Raw genomic sequence first — 22407 nt, forward strand, 5'->3', positions numbered from 1 at the left:
GAAATTGGAGTCGTTTGAAACAAATGTGTTTAAAGCTAAACATGTATTTATTAAGTTTCAAAATGAGATATAGTTTAATAAAAGGAAAGTGAGTCTCTCAGTTATCATTCGAATACCATATAGCAGATTGGAAATTGGAATTACTGACTAGTCCACAATCGTAGTTTTGTGCTGTTAACATTTCGAACAAGGACATTATTTACGTTATATTTGTTTTAACTGTATGTGTGCAGTCAATAATTTTTAAGACTTAACTAGTAAATAAAGTATTATAGATAATGTTTTAAAGTGTTATTCAATGTATACATTTTACATTAACAATGTTATTTGATTTACCTCCCTTTAAACGTAATGTGTATTGCATTTCCCTAAACCATAGAAGTTAAAAATACCCCCTTTTTCTTTTGAAGATTGTTTTTCAGACTGAGTATTTCGGTGACGCTGAATAATAACCGAAATTTTAATTTCATGGTTTCGTTGTTTTAAGTACAATGACGTAAGGCTTGTTATAGTTATGCTCGACATATACGCAAAGAGCATAAGTGTAGAGACCACAGGTTCTCAGTGGTTGGACATATAGCCACCGTGTTGACTACCCGTTGTGATTTGATCGTTATTTTCCCTCTTTTGAAATTCTTTACGTATAATATATTATAGTTACCATATAACCCACAACTTTCAATTTAAATGCTTTTTTAAAATATTCAGAATTTGCCGATGTTTTTAAAGAAACAAGGTAGTTCTTACGCTGTTTTTCTTCAACCAATGGAACTTTATTGAAATCTGTAGATGTTTCTAAATTGATTTTTGTACTTGTAGCATTTGTAAATGTTGAGTTCTGCTCAACCCGGGGCTAGAGGGCATTGACGGTAGCATGCATTTTCACTATCGTCCATGAACAGGCTTAATCAAACAGAGCCTGCAACATTTTCGTTTCTGTCGTGTTGAGCGACCTGTGGAGTTTCCACTTTTTCTATTTTAGTAATGAAAACAACAATATCCGCGATACAGGGAGAAAGAGCGAGGTACTCGGCACGCGCGGGCGTTATCATCGCTAAGCTTCTGTTGGTTAAAGAAATGGCGTGAGAACTACTTTGTCTTTTTTATTGTCATCGGCAATTAAACTCAGAAGTTGTGAGTTACTTGGTGACTATATTATGTTAATTAAGAATTTCAAATAGGAGAAATAACGGTCTAATCACGATAGTCCACATGGCGGCTATATGTTCAACCGCAGAGTACGTTTGGTAGAGACATGGTCATTACCACACAACAAATAGGATAACTTCTTCCTTGATTGGCATATTAGGGCTATTGCATAATTAGGTATACTGCTAGAACTCAAATAATTACACAAAATTTAATCCTTCTTTGCATTTACTCATAACATGCATGAAACTTGTGCGAAGTCATACAATACATGCATGCAAGTATTTGACAAGATAGGTTCTTTCTGCTTTTAACCAGTTATAATTGGGGATTACATATTTTTAAAGATCCAACAGGTAATAATCTTTGCAAGTGTAACTACGTGTACGTGGAAACGAAACAATATTTATAAAGTCTTGAAATATCAAATCAAGATTTCTGTATTACAATTTGTTCTAAATGATATTCATCAAAAGCCATGCTCAGTTTTAAGAATTTATTTTAGCGCCCTCAAAAAACACCCCACCAAGATCTTACTTCTGCAGTATACATTTGCTTCAAACTGTTATTCGTTTTATAAGATGTATAGTGGCAACACTGAAAACATTTATTATATTCTTAAGGCTACTAGATATAGTAGCTATTTAACATTTAGCCTTTTTTGTGATAACTCAACTATGTTGACTGTCATTTATTTTATTCGTTTTTACTTTTCACGAGAGTCAAGAATATTGGATAGTTTTGTACACAAATATAAAAACTTCAAACAAAATCCCAGCGTCACACTAAATGTCATTTTTATATATGAAAAACAGATGTCCTAATGTTTTATTCATGGATAAACGTTAGATGGTAATCAAAGACTAAATATATCTGAGATTCAAAGATACTGCTAGAAAACTTCATAACCCTCTCTCCGGTTGTGAAAATATACTCTTTTTGTGAAAAATACTGATTTCCTGAAATACAATATATAGGAAATAATAAAAAACATATTCCAAAATAAATTTATATAAAGAATATGAATTTTGGTAAAATGCAGAAAAAATTAAAGAGTGACTCGTATGAGCTTGATCATAATCTGAATACAAAATTGATATTGACTTAAATATTTTACATGACCAGTTTTTATTTTGATATTAGCTGTGAGTTCATAAACGATTTAATACAGAGAATTTATCAATAATAACTGTTGTGTAGTTTTCAGACCTGAAGTAACTAAAGTTTCCTTTGGTGGATGTAGGATCACAGTATAGCAGTACCTCTCAAACTGCTTTGATATCGGGTACACGCCAACACTGTCTCCCGCGTTGAGTGGTACTGAAACGATAGCGATATTCACTGGTAAGTTAAAATGACAAGAAAACATATGAATTTTTTACATCTTTATGGAAAATGTACATCTAGCGGACATTAATATATACATATATTCCCGGCTGTTGTGAATAGTGTTACAATTTATATCTCCGCATTGTAAAACTGATATGTTTAATTCCGTTTTGGAGATCACATCTTAGACTTATTTCCCTGTGCATTTAAGTTGACAAAGTAACAGAACTGTTCATAGATTCATATTATTGCTGTACCATAATGGTCACGACTGAGACTTGAAAAAAAGCACATTTTTGGGGCATTTAATTTTCGAAATCCCTACACATTAATTCTGCCTTAATTTAAGAAAAGTAATGGCAAATAATGAATATTATGAACTAATAGTCGCAATAAAAGGCTAGTATCTTTTTAATTAGATTTTTTGTTGAAAGACCGGCACTTTTTCAGCTTTTTGATGGTTAAGAAGACCACAGGTGTCACTCCAAGCTTTGTTTCGGCTAAGCAAGAACCACCGACTTTCCGTTAACCAGTAGTATGGCTTCCTAACATGACAAATTTTATACCCCTAGAGGGATTTCAAACCCACAACATTGAAGGGTAAGATATTATAAGTCGGCGATCTGTAACGCTCGACCACAGAACCCCATCTTTCTATTAAGATAGTACATAGACATATATATTACGTACCATAGTCCTCAAGATTACAAAAATATATTGGTCACTAAAGGGAATACAATGTCGTACCAATCATTAATTTTTGAACATGACATTTGACCCCCGCCCTCTACAGCAGACAGTTTTACTACAGCAGTCCCTGTTTGTTACATTTTTTATATCTGTTTTCAAAGCAGTTTTGGGCCTCTATACGTGCAGTAACACTGGGTTATATCCTTAATCACATAGAAAGCTCATCAAAACTGTCAGCCTTTTTTAAAAATGATGATGAATGAGGCATCTTATCTTTTTCAGAAACCTATACCTTTTTGTGGTCATAAGCTCCATGACCATGTTTGTTTAAATGCTTATAGATTTTAAAGACCTTTCCAAAGTTTTAAAAACCTTAAAACACCATTTACGTCATTTTTCTCACACTTTTATACCTCCAAAGTTTACTTAGACAAAAGTTTCTTTGTAGATACTAAGCCATTGAAGCTTGAGGTAGAGTTTGAATATGTCTGTCTACATAATGAAAACATAACTTTTCGTATCATTAGTATTACACTGTGTACATTGCTTTGAAATTCTACGAACGTCCGGTGGTGGCTTCACTATTCCCATTTACAATTTCTCATCATACACTATGAAACATCTAGAAACTAAGAAATGAGAAGTGAGAAATTTGAACTTCACATTTCACACTTTTCATTTATTGTATCGAAACAGTGAAATGTAAAATATGAAAATGAAAAGTAAGAAATGTGAAATTCACATTTTTCACTTCACATTTCTCACATTTTTGTATCGAACACAAGAATGAGAACAGTAAAATGTAAATTCACATTCCTCACTTCTAAATTCATAGTTTCTATATGTTTCATAGTGTATAATGAAAATGAGAAATATGAAATTGCCATTTCTGGCATTACTCTTCCCAAGTGTGAAGTGAGAAATGTAAATTATACCAGATTAATAACGACAATAATAATAATAATAACAATAATAACAGTCTTAATTTAACAAACAGTCACGAATGCACCTCTCCCCTTGAGATCATTTTACCCCTTTTGCGAATACCAGTGCTTAAAGCATTACGTGGTACGCCCAGACGGGCTGCATATAGAGGTTCAAACCTCCCGATTAATGGTGCCATCACATACTATTTGAAAAAAAAATACTACACACTATCCTACCCATAGGGTCTGTACCAACAAGTGCGTTTAAACAAACTTTGGAAATATAAATATTGAAATGTCAAACCTTTTACAAAAATTTAAAAACTATCACCTGATGTTATCGCAAATTAAACAGTTATCAAAAAATTTAAAACAATCCCACGAAATCTGTGAAATGCAGTGTCTTAAGATTTGTTTTTGAATGTTTCAAGCGATTTACTTTTGCGTAGTTCTAACGGCAATTTGTTCCACAGTTTTGGACCAATAGTACAAAAACTCCTATCATTGAATGTTTTGCACTTGTTGTATGGAACAACATATTGTACGAGGGCATAGCCCGAGTGTCAAAATAGGTTTAGGAGTGCTCATAACCAAGTATAGAACGTTTTTGTCAAGGCGGGCCATTAACTGGTTATAATGCCCGCTTCCGGTTATTTTGTTTTGGTTACCGGACTTTGTCCTATACAGATAGTAAGGTAGATCTATATGATAATTGTGTGTATATTTTTTTTATGCGAGGTATTTGTAAATATATTTTGATAAAGGAATATGTTTAAACCAACATAAAACATCATTTCCAGGAATAAAATAATTATTCTGTAACAATTATTAAAATACTTTACAATTATTTTAATTTCAGTACCATTACTATGAAAAATATATATAATGAGAATATGCTCTAAACATATCTTCTAACATTTTTGCCCGAACACACATTTACCATTACACACCCTAGGATGCAAACATCGATGGTAATCTTTGTATTCATTTCGACACATCGGTGCTTGTTTATTCTGAAAACGCTATGTTTTGAGCACTCTGATATATAATTACATTAACAAAACTTACGTGGACGCTGTGCTTTTCCGATGACTTTAAGTCTTTTGCTGTCAGTTTGGAAGCTGTATGTTTCAACTGGTGCTAAAAGAACTGAAGATTAATTACATTTTAGACAAACAAAACAAACAGTTTAAACAAAATATTGAATAAACTATTTCATTTCCTTGTTGGTGTGAAAAAAAAACAAAACAACATTTTATTAGTAAATATATCTGATTCTGTCTAAGGTTTGAAAATAATAAAAAAAAATAATGATAAAACACCAAAAAATGTCAAGCTAGTATTCCAGGGTCGTTGTTAGTATTGTGTATATTGTTACAAGGAGGGTTATACTAGGTTAATAAAGTAGTCTGTGTTCATAAGCTCTAGTATCTATTGTGAAACAATTTAATTTATGGGTCAATTTAAGGTCAAATCTTTCTTATAAACTACTACAATTTCTGGCAAGTGTTCATCTTTCCTTTCATGAAACCTTCAAATTTTCAGTTGCAGTTACATTTTTACCTGGCAAGATATAAATATGTATCTCCTTTTGCTTTTTTAAACATTTTTGAAATAAATATTTCACTGTCTCTTTAGGTTTTGTAAGCTATTATATATAAATGGCTAATGACTATAATTTTATGTTTTATTTTGATTTTTTTAAATTTATTAAATTGCATAATGTATGATCATTCTCTCTGCTAACGTTCTGACAGAACAGTTACTGAATTTTACTGTTGGATATTTCTTTTATTTCATGATTGTTGCTTAACCATTGATAATGTTTGTTCTCTACTGGTCAAGTAGTCATTTACCTAACCATATAAGAAGAAACACTTTCAATAGTTGTTTGCACTGGAAAAGAAATGAAAATACTGATATTGTTTGTTTCTACAAAGTATTTTATGAAGCCAACTAATAAGACAACTACATAGTATATTAAATTGATATACCATTTAGATCTTGAATGATTTTAAAAGATTGTTATCAACACTTTGTCTATGAAATACCATAATAGCCAGGAAAACTAACACTGATATAAATATTGTATTAAAAGCAAACTTTATGAATACCCCTTTTAACACAGACTTGTGTAGTGCAAAATGATTCCCCTCTTCTAATTAGTTTGTATTTTATTTATTAAACATTTATTTCTAAACATGGTTAAATTATATACAGGAATCATCTTGCTCAAAAACAGGTATTGGGACATAGTCTCACCTACACGGCCGTACTCGAATCCAGTTGAAAGCATTGCATCAAAATGCTGAGAAATGGGAGTTTTCTATGAAATGGACTCGAAGGTAAGATAATAAATTTCAGGTTTTGTAACAAGAGAGCTAGTTTTCAAAAGACAAACATATACGGTTTCTGTTTCGTTACTGAAAAGTTTACTCATCTCGGTCTCAATTCGACAGACTTGAAATTCAGTTTCTTTTCCCAGAGTTTCTCACTACATATCTACAAATCTTGAAATGTTGGAAATTGAATGTAGTAGCAGTATTACCCATCTTTCTTGAGAAATATTCACATATAAACCGAAGAAAATCAAACAATATGGCGGACGACAATTTCCGTGTATTCGCAGGGAGGCTATATACCAATAAAAGTAAATTGTTCTTTGTTTTATATAAAAATTTTGATAGAGTTTCTAGATCTTCACTCCATTGTAGACCTATTTTCTACAAGATATCCATACATTTGCTTCAAGAAAACGAAAGGAAAAAATGGGCATTGAATAGTATGCAGGGAAATGCAGGTCAACCTCATATTGCAGCATTTCACAAAGCGGTCCGCAGAACAAACACCCTACTTTCGTTTTCAAGTAAACAACTCAAAACCATGCGAATATCAGTATGAAAAGTGTCTTATTTTATGTAAAATACATTCTACGAGTGAAATAAAGCCGATTTGGCATCCGGTTTACGCGCAAATGCGTTAAAAATGGAAAAATTAGGATCTATTTACTAGGGACTTTTTTCGACTACACTACGGAAGCACATTTTTGACCGAATTACTGCTATATAACCAGAATATCACACAAACAACCACGTGATTCCCTACCGATATTAACCCTTAAAGTCTGATTACATATTAATATTCACCAAGGTTCTTTTGGAGTATTATCCGATAGAATTAAAAAAAAAGTTTATTTCAATTTCGAGCTTTAGGCGGCACGTCACGTCATTCGGAAAATTCTATATAAATTTCTATTAGACAAAATGTGTCAACATAATAAACATTAATTTGTATTCTGATGCTCTTATTGACAATATTTTTAAAAAATTTTTAGAACAGACTATATGACATGACTTATTTCAGATATGAAGAACGAGAACGAAGCTTGTGAACTGCGAACTATATAGATTTATCCGAAATATTGGAGGGATCCTTGATCAAAACAGTAATCTCAATAAGAATAAATTTGTCTTATGAGATTATAAGTAATGCAAAACGTTTTCTACCTATGTTAAAGTTTTCACAAGTAAACAATTGTAAAAATCTATAAATAGGATACATGTGACTTCAGACGGAAGTGCTCTCCAGTCGAAAGTGCGTCACATGCAAAGCAGAATATAGATCAAATAACTTACCGTTCTATGCGACATTCAATATGAAAAGTACAACATATCTTTGCTTTCGTATAGTTTCAAAATTATTATTATTATTACAATTGTTAAGAAGATGTCGATAATAATCATAGCTATTATTAATAACGTTACAAGTACTTCTATTATTAACTAATTATTCAAAAAATAAAGGTAAGGGTTAATTTCCCGGACGCACAGAGCTATCAAAACATAGCCAAAAAGCCATTAATCACAAAGTAGGCCCGCAACAAAAGAAACTGCAGCGGAAAGATATAGCAGACTGGTTGCTTAAAAAAATCCAAAGAGATTTCAAAATAATATATTTACATTCGCCCTATTCTTTTCAATTGAAACTTTTGACGTTCATTTCGTATGAACAGCAAAATGAAAGGATCGAAAGTAACGTCATCGCTGCTTAGTGATAACCGACCGCTGTTTTGACGACGTCCGCGTATAGTCAGGGAGAACGTTCCTTAGATGACGTCGCATTTGTTCCATCTGGCGAACAGAATGGCCGGGAAGCTGATTTTAATGCTAAATGCTACAAATTATATGCAATTCATAATATTATATAGTTTACAAATGGAAAGGAAATTGACAGTAATTTAAGAAATAAAATGATTTTTTTCGGTGTTCATGCAAAATGAACGACAGAATAGGATCAGCAAATTAAATATGAATCGCTAGCGCGATTCATGGATTTCCCGATCCTATTCTGTCGTTCATTTCGCATGAACACCGAAAAAAATCATTTTATTTCTTAAATTACTGTCAATAATACCTTTTTATTCCTTCTCAAAATACTTCTAAACTCCAAGGTGTTTTTCCTCAAGTCTTTCTTTTCTATTTATTAATAAAAATATTCGGCATAATTATATGTATTAAGTTCCATTTCTTATTATTGTTGGTTTAAGATATTTTTTAGTTTCAGTAACACTCATTACCTTTTTATATTCACACCGCTTTTAACTATATGAAAATAATTTTTATTTATTTAGAAAATGTTTAACATAGCTAAAATTATGTTGCACATACTGTAGTATAGAAGAAAACTTTCCAGTTAGCCTATAGCTCATAGTAGTGATTAATGGAAAAATACAATTTTAAAAACGCAGTTTATATTTTTAGAATTGATCAGTTTTTTGTATACGTATACAGAAGCGTATTAAGACCAGATTTACGGTTTTACTATAAGACCTTCTGCACCAGTCATTCACTGCCTCACATTGCTTCGCATATATATATTTTGCTAATAGGTATAACATAAAATTATTTGCTCCCACAACAACAGTACAACAGTATCTTAACGTTGTTCCAGCTATCATTTTAGTTGTGACAGGTCTTCACTTAGTATTGACATTTATTTTTTATCCAAAACTGTAACACGAGTCATTACGTATTTAAAATTGTGCTACCAATTAGTGTATAGTTTGAACATAAACTTTATAACCATGGTGAACTCTGAGACATTTTACTTGACAATTTACATCTTGCTAAAATTGATTTCAAACCTTCCAGAGTGCAGTCATTTATGGCATGTCAAACGTTGCTAAATTTTATAATCTATTTTATTATTATTGTATGTCTGTTATTGTTATTCAATGTCGTGTCATTCATATTTTTTCTATTATTGCTGTATATGCCGTTATTCTTATTCTATGTTCGATATTCTTATGGTAAAATTTTTCTTTCATTGTTGTTCAATATCAATATATAGAGGATATTTGTTTGTTTTGAGTGAATATGGAATATATCTCACTGAGAAGTGAGAAAATTTCAAATATTTTCACGAACGCGAAGCGCGAGTGAAAATGTGAAAATTTTCTCACTTCGAGGTGAGATATATTCCATATTCACGATAAACAAACACATTTTCTTTTTATTTTATGGTCAATTACGTTGAGATGTGCATTTTGAAACTATTTTAATCTCAGCACGGGAAACAGACGCGCGTAAACATACATGACTTCAGACGTGCTGTGACGTTATAAAGACGCATACAACATAAAGTTCCATTTTATTTTATTTTTTGCTGCATAACGTTATGAAATTCTCTTTAAGTAAAATAATTTGAATCGAGAAATATACTATAAAGAACAAAGTGCGACTACAATTTTCATACTGTGTTTAGCAAATAATTTAAAATTCTTACACAATATAATGAGGGGGTGGAGCTATATCTCTCACAGTGTGAAAATATATATTTCATATTTTCACAGTGTGAGTGATGAGATATGAAAATATTTAACTGATAGAATACAGTATTTCATTAGTTAGCATAAAATAAATGATTCTATTTACCAAAAGTGTCTTATGTAATTGTATTTGTATATCGTCGCTGTGCTATATATATATATATATATATATATATATATATCCCTCAGAATGATGTAAACATTTCCCATATTTTGTAACAGGGCTTTCCATTGGCCCCTTATAAACGAAGGTACTTCAACTTTCCGTCGAGAAATGGAGAGAACATATGCTCTTACTTTTATTGCTGATTTTGTTTTCTTGCCGATTTGGTGCATGTTGGTTCCCAAGAGAATATAATCTGAAAAGTAGATCCCTCGGAAGCACCGAAAACAAGTCAAACAGCGAAAATTGCAGACTCGGTTTGATTGAGTCTGTTCATGAGCAGTAATGGAAAATGCAACACATTTTTCTATTAATTTTGATTAAGTAACAATTCTAATTTTTACAAATAGCGACCTTGACCTTTGAGGTAGGGGTCCGGGTTTTGCGCATGACACGTCGTCTGATTATTTGGAACACCTGTGCCAAGTAATATTAAAATCCCTTGATGAATGACAGAGTAATGGACCGGATAAGAAATTGCAAATCTAAGCCCAGTTTGCCTTTTACCAGTGTGACCTTGACCTATGAGATTTGTGTCTGGGTTTGCGCATGACAAATCGTTTAATTAGAGGGGGGGGGGGGGGCATTTGTGGAAAGTAATATCAATATCCGTTGATGAAAGACAGAGTTATGGACCGGATACGAAATTGCGGACGGACGGAATGGCGGAATCAATAGCAATAACGAAATATAGAATAACAATAATGACTCTTACCATAAGAATATCGAACATACAATAGGAATAACGATAATGGTAAGACTTAGAATATGAATGACACGACATTGAATATCAATATCAAAGATACAATAACAATATCGAAATATAGAATGATAATAATGATTTCTACCATAAAATATCAAACATATATTAAGAATAACCACATACTTTGACGCCCTTCGATATATATCTATCTGGTAAAAATAGCAAATTTTAAATTGTAAAAGTTTAATGACGAAATTGAAATCCAATAGACATAGTTGCGAGAATTAGTAAAACCTCGCATTGTCGCCCGGTGTAGGGGATAATTTCTTACTACATCACCGTGGTATTGATAAATAGTACCCAGGAAGAATTACATCGATCAATTTGTCCGGAAATTTAATCCCAAGCGACAGTGCGACAATGCGACAATGCGAGGTTTTACTAATTCTCGCAACTATGTCTATTGGATTTCAATTTCACGACGCGAGAATTAAGAAAGACATGCGACAATTAAGACGATAATTATCGCCCTCTTAACCTCGCGAGGATTTTTAAATGTCGCATGTATATATGTTTTCGAACAAGGCGACAACGCGATAATTATCGCGTTGTCGCGTGTTGGCGAGGCGGCAATTTAAGTGGCACGAACAGGATTCCGTAGATAGCTAACTAAGATTTTATCTCAAAATAATGGGTTACCTTATTTTGTTCACTGGAGGGTGTCATTAACTACATGCACATTGTGATCTAGAGTATTGTGACTGAATTGACTGAATTTGTGTTTAAAAATATTGCATTAAAAGGGAAGTTAGAAATTTGAAAAGGACAAAAATCAACTTTTAAAAGACTAAAATTTATTATTTGCATCAACGTTGTAAACATATGTATTGCATTATATATTACGGTATTAAAATATTGAACAAAGTATCCAACTTCTGTTTTTCAATTTTCTGACACATAGGTTGATTGAACTCATTGTTGTATCATTTTCTTTTCAGTCAAGCTATATGAAAAAAAAACTTCATCTCACTTGTACAATAGATATTGCCATTTTTACCAAAATAGCAACAAATATTTTTAATTTCGTATGTAATCCAATACATTATGTTAGAAATATAAATGCAAGTAATAAATTTAAACATTATAAAAGTGGATTTTTGCCCTTTTTCAATTTCAAGATCTTTTTAGTTCAATATTTTGCAGCAAACAAAATCAGTTACATAGCTCTAGTTCACAATGTACACACAATTGATAGGTAAGTTAAATTTGACAAATTCAGGGGAACTAAGTAAGATAACCAAAGTGTCTTAATCTTAGTTAGCTGTCATCTCAAGTGATATCGTAACAAGTAGACTACTGTGCCTCTGACTCCGCAGCGCTTCGCACCGAGCAATAAATATGAATTAGTTACTAATATGTAATACGAATAAGATAATATCTTTTCCTGACCGCTCATACTGATTAATCTTGTTGCATTAAAAGATGTAAAAGCACGTGTATGTAGGTACAGATTTCCTTTTTTTCACCAGAATATTGTATGTAATCAAATTTTAATGTTTTTAGAATTTTACGCTGTAGATATTATAAACAAGGCGTTTCCGTGATGGTAATTATACATGATTTCAATGAAAAAAGAAAAGAAATAACAGCGTCAAGTTACAAGTTGACAGAGGCATATATCAGGCTAAGACAATGTGTTTCATGCGGCCTAGCTACACAGTACTTTGTGTATTAAGTTATGTTTAGACCACGAACTTGTAGCTTGTTACTTTTATTTCTTTTTTTTCTTCATACAATCCAATCACCCATCCACCGCCACGTTACACCCCCTCCGACATATACATAAAAATAGATTTTACTTCCCCCTCCTCTGATCTAGAACTTCGGGGGTATATTGTCCCGATTTGCGGAGCTCTTGGGAACATAGGAATGAGCAAATAACGTTAAGCCATTTTACTATATTTCAGCATGATGTAAAAATATATTCATGCACTTATTTCTTTTCTAGAAATATATAGTTAACTACAGTGTGATCGATGTTTGAAAATAAGTACATGAATCAAATATCTTATGTGTAAGGGAACATTTTTAAAGCTCCAGGAAAGGTGAAACAATTATATTATCATGTTGCGAATTTTACAAAATATAAACTATTTTTCAACTTCTTTTCAAGTTTTATTTCAATACAAAGGTATACACATAATGAACAGTAAATAATCACTGAATAGATACATAAAATTAAAGGATATCAAGGGCGACAGTATGTGTATTTTTATATACCTATATAAATTCTGTCAACAATACGGTTTGTATTTCACATGCAAATACAAACAGGAAGAAAAAATTCCGTATTGCACCATTTGTATTGTATGTTGCCGGTGTAATGAAGTATTTCGACCCCCATAGAATAATGATCCCCCGGTCATTATTCTATAGAAAAAGTGACCCCCGGGTCATAGTATTATGACCTCCAGATCATAGTACTATGACTCCCCCACGTGAAGTAAACTGAACCTCACCAAGAATATTGACTCCCATAAAAAAACCGACCCCCGGTCATTTGGTCAAATTTAGTGATAACTCATGTATCTAGGCCTAATTGCTGCATTTTATGCCCCCACTCGGGGGAGGGGGGCATATAGATTTGCCCTTGTCCGTCCGTCCGCCCGTCCTTCCGTTTGACCATTAGCCCCAGATACCATCACTTGACACAGAAATCAGAGCATTCGCAACGGGAAAAGGGATTCTATTTCTAGACGCTGTATCTTGGTGTATACATTTTTTTCAGGAAAATAACAATTCACAATACGTTCACAAAACACACCAGTGTCAATAATCCCTGCAAACTTCGGTATGAAGTAATTCTTCAGAAGAAAACTGCACAAGAAACTGCTAGCATAGAACTTAGTATTAATAGAAGTTGCAATACTTAGCAAGTGGCAGTAAAGTACGGTAGCGGCAACAATAGAATGTAGTAGTAGTAGTAGTAGTAGTAGTAGTAGAAGTGGCAGTGGTAGTGGCAGTTGCAGTAGCAGCAGCAGCAGCAGCAGCAGCAGCAGAGGAATAAGTGACAGCAACAACAGCAGCAGGAGAAGAAGAGGTCGATGTACAAGACGTATTAGTGGAAGCAGGTATAGTAGTATCAGTAGTAGCAGTTTTAGTAGTAGTAGTAGAAGTAGTAGTAGTAGTAGTAGAAGAAGAAGAAGTACATGTAGTAATAGCAATAAAAGTAGCGGCACCAGTAGTAGGAGTACAATCAAAATGTTAACTATTGGCAATAAAGGGTATTAGAGTTGTAGATCTAGTAAAATTGTCCGTTAGGTTTGGTGGGGATCACTTTTTAATAGATATTATCGTCGAAAGTCTTTTTAAGAGCCGGTGTTTTACACGGAAAGAGTAAATTTTTTAAATAGAATAATGTCCGGGAATCGATATTGTATGAGAGTTCGAATGTAGTAATTTCGGCAGTGAGTATTTTACATGGAAGGAGTCACTTTTTCTATAGAATAATAACCGGTGTCGTTATTCTATGAGATTCGAAGGGAGTCATCTTTAGGGAGTCAGTATTTTACTTGGAGGGGTCAGTTTTTCTATAGAATAATGAACGGGGGGTCGTTATTCTATAGAGTATTCAAAGGGAGTCAGTTTTTTATAAGAGGAGTCAATATTTTACAGGAAAGGAGTCACATTTTCTATAGAATAATGACCGGGGGTCGTTATTCTATGGGGGTCGAATTACTTCATTACACCGGCATACTTTTATTATATGCATGACCTAACACAGTTTTGTAAGTAGCGCACACAAAAACTACACAGTTCTATTTCAACATCAGTAAAACAGTGAAGATTTCGTTTGATAACAAAACAACAAACATAAGGTGGATGACACTACTATTACAAATGGTCGGATCATACAAAGCGATCAAGCGCCGAGTGTGATCCACCCTGGCATTTGTTATAGACTTCCAAAATCCACGAGATTTATTATATACATCCACCTTATGTTTGTTGCTTTGTTATCGAACAAAATCTTCAATGTTTATCGATGTTGATAACCCTATTATATCTAGCGCAACATTATATAAAATACTTTATATTATTTGTTACATAGATAAGAAAAAGAATGTATTGTTTCCAAAGACAACCTATATAGTTTACATTTCCAGATATAAACATTTTGTACAGGGTTCTTTGTCTTTTTTATCGACACTATATTAGCTTGTTAGAGGGCTTTGTACCAACAAAACAAAATTATTGAATCCATTTTTTTAGATAATGATTTATGACAAGGTATGTTACCACGTTATCATAAAAGATGCACACGGTTAGGTATTCCATGTTTATACACTACCTGCTTAATCATTGGAACCACTTGGATTCTCATTTCTGTTAATTTGAAAAATACGTTATAATGAAAATAGAACTAAACACACAACTCTAGATAATACACAGATCAAGAAAATTTAAACTATCACGGTAAAGAGTATACTACTTCCTTAAAGTTCAACAAACTGTTCAAAAACCAACTTACTACGTAAATGACATGTAAATGTCAAAAAGAATTGAATAAACGATCCTAAAACTGATTGAGGGAACTTGATATGTTTTTTTTATATATAAATTTCACAAAGACGAGCTTAACCCAAAATACTCTTATGTGAAAATCAATATTTCTATTGTATACCTTTTACATGGTTTGCTTGTTTTGCATTTACAAACATTTACTGTCAAATTCTTGCATTTTAAATTGACCGTATTGTTATATTTTCTAGTCATCTAATTATAGATTTTATGAACATATATGATATTTTTCTATCACAATAGAAAACTAGTTCAACATGAAATGTAAATCTTTAGATTTTTTTTCATTTTATTACCATTGAGGTATATTCTGCACTCTCTTTCTCTCTCTCTCTCTCTCTCTCTCAAAGTTTTCATGAAATTATGTGACTTTAAATGTATATGAAGGGTGTGAAAATCCAAAACAAAATATTTATATCTTAACCTAATAATGGGGAATTTTGTTTATTGCCACACACTATCTTATTGATACATGGTAAACTGGTCGTACCGAGTGAATACATAATATTATGGCAGCCAGGAGGGAAAGTTTCTTATACAATAACTTTTCTAATTGTATTTAAATTCTAAGTTTAAAACGTCACATATATATAAATTATTCAGTATCGTGTGTGTACGCTCTCTTTTCATCTGAAACCCTTTTTACGGAAGCAGTTGCAGATATCCATCTTTTATCTATATACATTTACACTGACATAAAATTCTAAACTCGAAAGCGTTCTGATTTATTCGCAGTTTTGTATCGTTCTGAATTCCTGTGACATTAAAGACATTTAAATATATTTTACTAAAGTGTTATTCATAACTTCCTTGTTTTAATTCATCGGCTAGTCTATGCACTTATTGCCGTGCGGTATGGACTTAACGAGAGCTCCACCGAGCGGGGCAATATACGCTCAAAGGGTTATAGAGGAGGACGAAAGTAAAATTTAAAGAAACCACCCCCCCACCAAAAAAAAAAAGTTAAAGATTTATTTTGGTGTAAGATGAGAGCGGTGTGTTTGCGTGTGTGTGTGTGTGTGTGGTGGGGGATAGACAACGCATGTTATTTTCCGTTTTATAACATATGCAGAATCCTGAAGGATTCTGAAGATGTTATAACACAAAATCAACGCTATTGTAGCACGAAACGCAAAAAAAAAAAACCCAACTAATAAATGAATACATCATTCTTTAACGTTATTAAATTTCCATGAAATGCGCGGGAATATCCAAGTTAATAAAAGTTATATAAAAAGGTGTTTAACTGCACGTGAGCGCGAGCATCTCTCTGTTAACACTCATTCCTGTGAAAACACCCCCGAAAAGTGACAAGAACAACTGTTTTATGCTAGAATGTGTTTGTGTGTGGCGTGTGATGGTGGTAACGTGATACTTAAGGGTGAGAAACTATTTTTTTGTGGGCCAGGGTGGGGGGGGGGGGGGGGGGGGGTCATGTGTTACGAATTTAGAGTTTTGCAGTCTGCACATCCACCTGCCCATATTCCAAGGTTCAAGTCAGTACCTTTAAATATGATGGGCAGATTTGATCTCTGCCCTGACCTTTGATCTGCCACCTTGGTTCATTAACTCTGTAAATCGTCTCATCACTACCTGCCTTCATGCAAAGTTTGAAGTTTATACTTCACAATTTGTGACATGGACATTTGACCTACAGAGCCGGTTTTAACGCTCTGCTCTACCTACCAAAATTCCAAGTTTTAAAGTCAATCCTTTAAATGATTATAAAGTTTTGGTCCGGACACACATTAGGACGGATGGACGGACAGACAGACGGACATTCCTACATATAGGTATTTATGTGGCGTATCTTTTGTTCTCTTTAGTGTTCTTTTAGCTACGTAAAATAGAAATAAAAAGCCATATAAAAGCCTTACGGGAGGAATGACATCAAAGAAAAAGTACAGCTACCTATTGTTCATATAGCAACCTAAGTATGCAAATGTGGGCTCGGACAGACGCACGCGCCATCACATATATCCGATCATAACTAACGTATAAAATAGTTAAAAAACCAACTACAACATATGTCTAACATATTGTTAATTATATTTTATCATATCTTGATCTCTGATATATTTTTGAAAGAGCGCAAGGGCTATTGTTTTTAAACTCATTATGTTTGACCTGAACAAATGTTTGAAATAAGGACAAACACAACAACAATCTTAAGCATGAAAGAGCATGCACAAATCCAGCTAAAACAATACAGTCAGAAACAAGACATCACTTTTTAACGCAACAATGTACATTCTGTAGTTTTAATCGTATTTGCAGGAATATTTATTTGTGGCATGACATGAAATCAAAAGAGAGGTCGTCAGACTTGCCTGTTAAATAATTTGAGGTAATTTGACTAATGACATTTGATGCAGAGGGTGACCGGCGTAAAATATTTTGCATTTTTACCATACTGTGGAAAAATCCGTACGTGGAAACATTGTGGACTTCTTGGCTTGATTCGCAGTATAAAGCACATAACTGAAAAGACTTTCGAATAAGAGCAACAGAATGGCCTCCCTTTACACGCCCGCATTGTACAGAAAATGTTTTGCAGCTGAAAATTGTGCCTAATAAACATTCTTTTGTTTATTTAACTGAATGTATAGTGAACGGCTTTGTTTTAAATGACGCTTACTTTTATCACTCGCTTTAGTTCTTTTTCAACATAGTCTTGAAATGCATGTAAATAACTGTAAAATGCCTGCAAGATAGAGCGACAAAAATACCCTCTTTTCCTTAAACATACACAGATCTTTGTACCAAAAGAACAAAAACACAATATGCTTCATATATTGTATAATATGTAATGAGCACTTGGGCACGATTAGCTTACATTGTTTCTTCTTCCAATAATATCATATCCATTACATTTACATATAAGAAAATACTGACATGAATCATATAACAACTTCAAATACCGTTCAATTCATAAATATCAATTCAATGATTGAACATGCATAACATTCACTTCTCATGTCTATATATATATAAACATTTTTAAATAAAGTAACAAATAATTTCCCGTGATTTAGATTTAAAAAATAATCTGTTTGTAAGCATAGGTGCCCAAAGCTGAATGACCATACAAATCACAACAATCGGCACGATAACTTGCCTTACCAGCGTTACTAAGGCTACCAACAAAACAATCATCAAAACAAGATTTTGATTGGCCTGATACAACAAAGGATCTATACCTATTCAAGGAAAATATTTCCCGCCTAATTCGCTTCGCTTAACCGACGGAAAATATATTTATAACGGCACATACTGGTAACAATGCTAAAGGACTGTGCTTATTGTGCAAGTTTTACCATTAAAACCATTAGAGGAAATATTTATAACTTTAAAGGGCAATTGGTGACTGAAATTTTCTTTTGTTAAACATCGACATTTATTTTTATATAATTAATTTCAAACAACAGTTCCGAAATAAGGATTTTAAGTACACTTGAATAAATATAAGATCGGGAGGAGGAACTACGGAAGTATGCTGTAAAGATTAAGTAAGCAAACGGTTTCGCTTAAACAAAAATAGCAAATAACATATGCTAAAGGAATTTTTATTTGCTTAACATTTAACCAAATATATGCACCAGTGCTGTGGCGCAATGCCTATTCTTTAGCAACATTATCTTTATAGTCTGAAAACTATTCAAGACAAAAGTAATTGTGAAAGATTTTGGGCTCAGATGCAATGTTTACAAATAAATGTCTTGATTTGTAATAATTTTATCCTTTTCTTGTAAAAAAGACACTGTAGAAGCTCTTTCATGTACGTATGCCTATTTACCAAACTGATTGTTTCGTTTCATTTGTCCAATTTTTTTGGCCATTTTTTACAGAAAGTTCCTTTTTGGTAGAGTGAAAACACATCAAGCTCATTTAGTTTGTCTGTATAACATAATAATGTAAAAACGGCTTTGTTTCTCGGATATTTGTGTCATTTCCAGCGGTGATTATTAATCAATTTATGTTTAGATAAAGTTTCAAGAATATATGATGGTTAGATACTCTATTTTATTCACATTGATATTTAGCATTTAGTTTCTTTAATTAAATGCCATTTTTTTTTTCTTACCTGAAATTCCTTTATCATTTTTTGCACATATTTATAATATTAATGACAACAGCATATGATGCAATGTGTTTCCAATATACGTTGCATTCATCTTTACACAAGGGTTGGCATGTATTTTGGTCGCACTGCGAGGGAAGGATGTTTATACAAAAATAACCCCCGTAAACATTGCGACATTGTTAAAATCCTATATTTTTTCACTACTTGTTTTTTTCTAAGGCAGGAAGTAAACATCCCTAAATTTTAGAATATTTTACATGTAAAACTATTATTATTATATATATATATATATATACACTGTATTCTTGTCCGAAAATAGCTTTTGTTTGTTTGAAATATCCAACTGTCACAGTAAATAAGTTTCCCTGCATCATGTATATTTATGACAGGGTCGGTGATGGCAGGAAAATAATAATTTTGTTTTGAAAAACAGTCGGCGCTCCCGTAAAACAGATAATAAAGTTCTGACCTGTTTCTTCTGAAGCTGAAGGAAATTGAAGTATGTTTGTACCGAAATAATACTAGTACCACACTCAACACTGCGATTAAGTGCACAATACACAATTCTGATTAATTAATAACATAGGACATCAAGGACATTTATTTAGGCAAAACATGCTACAGGATCCGACACAAACTCCAACACAGTGTCACTTCCCCTTATCGTTACAGTAGTCACTGCCACCACATATAAATTGGGCTGAATTTCAGCCGACTTATATTTTTCATTATTTTAATTTTGTTGTACAAATTTTTTATATCAGTAGTTAAATATTATACATTTTGTTTGTAAAACGAGCAAAAAACTAAAAAATAATGCAAAAATACTAAAATTACTTCTTTTTCTGGTGTTGTGACACGCACCTGCTAAAAATGTAAATTACTTGACGGTATATTGAGTACAGTAAGAGAATTTGACTAGTGACATACTCCAAAATATAGATATATCAAATACTGTCATTATGTCCTTAAAGGTTGTGACATAAATGTCAATTTGCTTGCAGATTAACTCAAGCATTTGGTTTACCCGGTGTTGTCAAGTGCGCCGCCATTTTAGGATCACATGGTTGTACCATCGTCACGTGTTTTGCTGGAAGGCAGAAATGATTGACAATATTCCTGCGTGGAGGTTGGATCCGACAATGCGCTTGCTTTAGAGATGACATCAGTTTGGCGGTAAGTTCGCTTTCTAACAGATTTTTGGATCTTAGACAAAGTACCAAGCGTTAGATTTTAGACATATATGTGTTTTTCTGCTTTTGCATATACACTATTGTTAATAAATATTTCTCGTACGCTCTTATTGTCATCAAGTAAAACATAGTAAAATAGAATTGCTTATACTAGTTATTAAAAAAATGTAAAAAGCAAGTGGGAAATGATCAATAATCATCATTATAATAGACAGGAATATATACAAAGAAAAGCTTTGACAAACATGGTTACAGTCAACCTAAATGTGCTTAATGTATTTTCATTCTACTGAAATGGGGTTTACTGTAAAGGAAAGTGGGCAGTAATTGTAGGCAGTAGAAGTAGAAATATCCATTTTGTAAACAGACATAACTAAAAGAAAGGACACATTTAGCAAGTGTCATATTTTCAAGGGAAAAGGTAAAATTAAGTAACAAATCAAGACATTTATTTGTAAACATGGCACCCGAGCCAAAACCTTCAAAAGCACTTGTTTCTAAACTGCTATCTACAAATGCAATGTAGCTTAAGAATTGGCTTTGGGCCACAGCATTGTACATTTACTTTAAGAAATGTAAAGCAAATATCTACTTACCGGTCAAAAAGGCCTTTAACACTTGTACTTTCTGTTTAAAATACGGCCACTTTTGTTACAGTGATTTGTCACCTACTCCTGCGCTTTTCAGCCTAAATCTTTGCATATTAGGAAGTTTATTATCCCTTCTCTTTAGGAGGATTACTATAGAACTGAGCAGACACACTTGACTGAATAGACCAAACGGACAGTGTAGAAGTGCAACGACATTCAAATACCAGGCCAAATACAGAGCCCCTGTCATTAAGATCAAGTCATATTGTGATTGCATCGGTCATTTAAACACTTGTAAATAATGCAATGCAATTTATGTAGATATTCATGAGACAGTTAGAATTTGTATCACGCTTATACCTAAGTTTAAGGTAGTTCGATACATTTTGTGCGCATGCGCGAATGATCTCGTTTTACGTAAAGTCGAAAAATTTAAGTGTGTTGAATTTTACTTATTTTCGGCTTGCTTTCCAAGAGAATCTTCAATAATCGGCGTCTTAATGGAAAAGGTAGAAGGAAACTATTCGTTGAGGCTTTTAAATCTAAGTTTATCGCGGGATTTTTAACGACATTCACCGGTTTCGTAAAGCGGTCGTTTGTTTTGGCGCAATGCGGAAGTGTCGTCTTGATGCAGTTTTTTGGCGAAAAAGTTGACGAATTCTTCATCTCACTACGTCTGTCATTTGTTTTACGTTTGCCATCAGTTTTAGGCAGTAACTGTTAGCTGTCGAGAGTACCGGAACATACTGTGAAGTATTTCTATAGATCTAAATATGGTTCGTAAAAAAGGACATTTTGTCTGGCAATTCGGAATTCCTACACTAGTGATCCATGAGGACATTATCCAGTTTCCAGAATGGCAGGAAGGAAGGACTTATTGAATTGGACCACTTGACAAGGCAGCTTACAAAAGTCAGAAATTTAAAAGCAGCCACTGGGTGACAGTAAATTAAAGCTTGTCTACATTTTCCATAAAATTTCCAAAATAAATACTGGAAAAAAAACAACATGGAAATACATACGACATCAACACAAAATAGCACAGCACCAGAATGAATGCGGAAGTTGTCATGAGTGGTGTGGCATTGTTTCTGTTCATTTATGGTTTACAGATTCCAAAGTCTGGTGAGTCATGTAAAATATATTGTATTGTCATTTGATAGTAGATCATA

At 33.0% G+C, this 22407-nt stretch overlaps 1 long non-coding RNA gene across 3 annotated transcripts; it reads right to left on the bottom strand.

Annotated features, from left to right (window-relative positions):
* Nucleotides 1-1631: 1631 nt before the first annotated feature.
* On the bottom strand, nucleotides 1632-21586 carry LOC128552249 (uncharacterized). Of its 3 annotated transcripts, none has more exons than XR_008369022.1 (4): nucleotides 21242-21586; nucleotides 5163-5243; nucleotides 2359-2469; nucleotides 1632-2108 (listed from the first exon to the last, which is right to left on the bottom strand). It is a non-coding gene; the product is annotated as an uncharacterized LOC128552249 (long non-coding RNA). The 3 variants fall into 3 exon arrangements; XR_008369024.1 differs by lacking the exon at nucleotides 21242-21586 and adding an exon at nucleotides 8671-8731; XR_008369023.1 differs by lacking the exon at nucleotides 21242-21586 and adding an exon at nucleotides 8508-8663.
* Between the last annotated feature and the right edge of the window lie 821 nt (nucleotides 21587-22407).

This window comes from Mercenaria mercenaria, unplaced genomic scaffold (assembly GCF_021730395.1).
Source record: "Mercenaria mercenaria strain notata unplaced genomic scaffold, MADL_Memer_1 contig_2204, whole genome shotgun sequence".
Classification (NCBI taxonomy): Eukaryota; Metazoa; Mollusca; class Bivalvia; order Venerida; family Veneridae; genus Mercenaria; species Mercenaria mercenaria.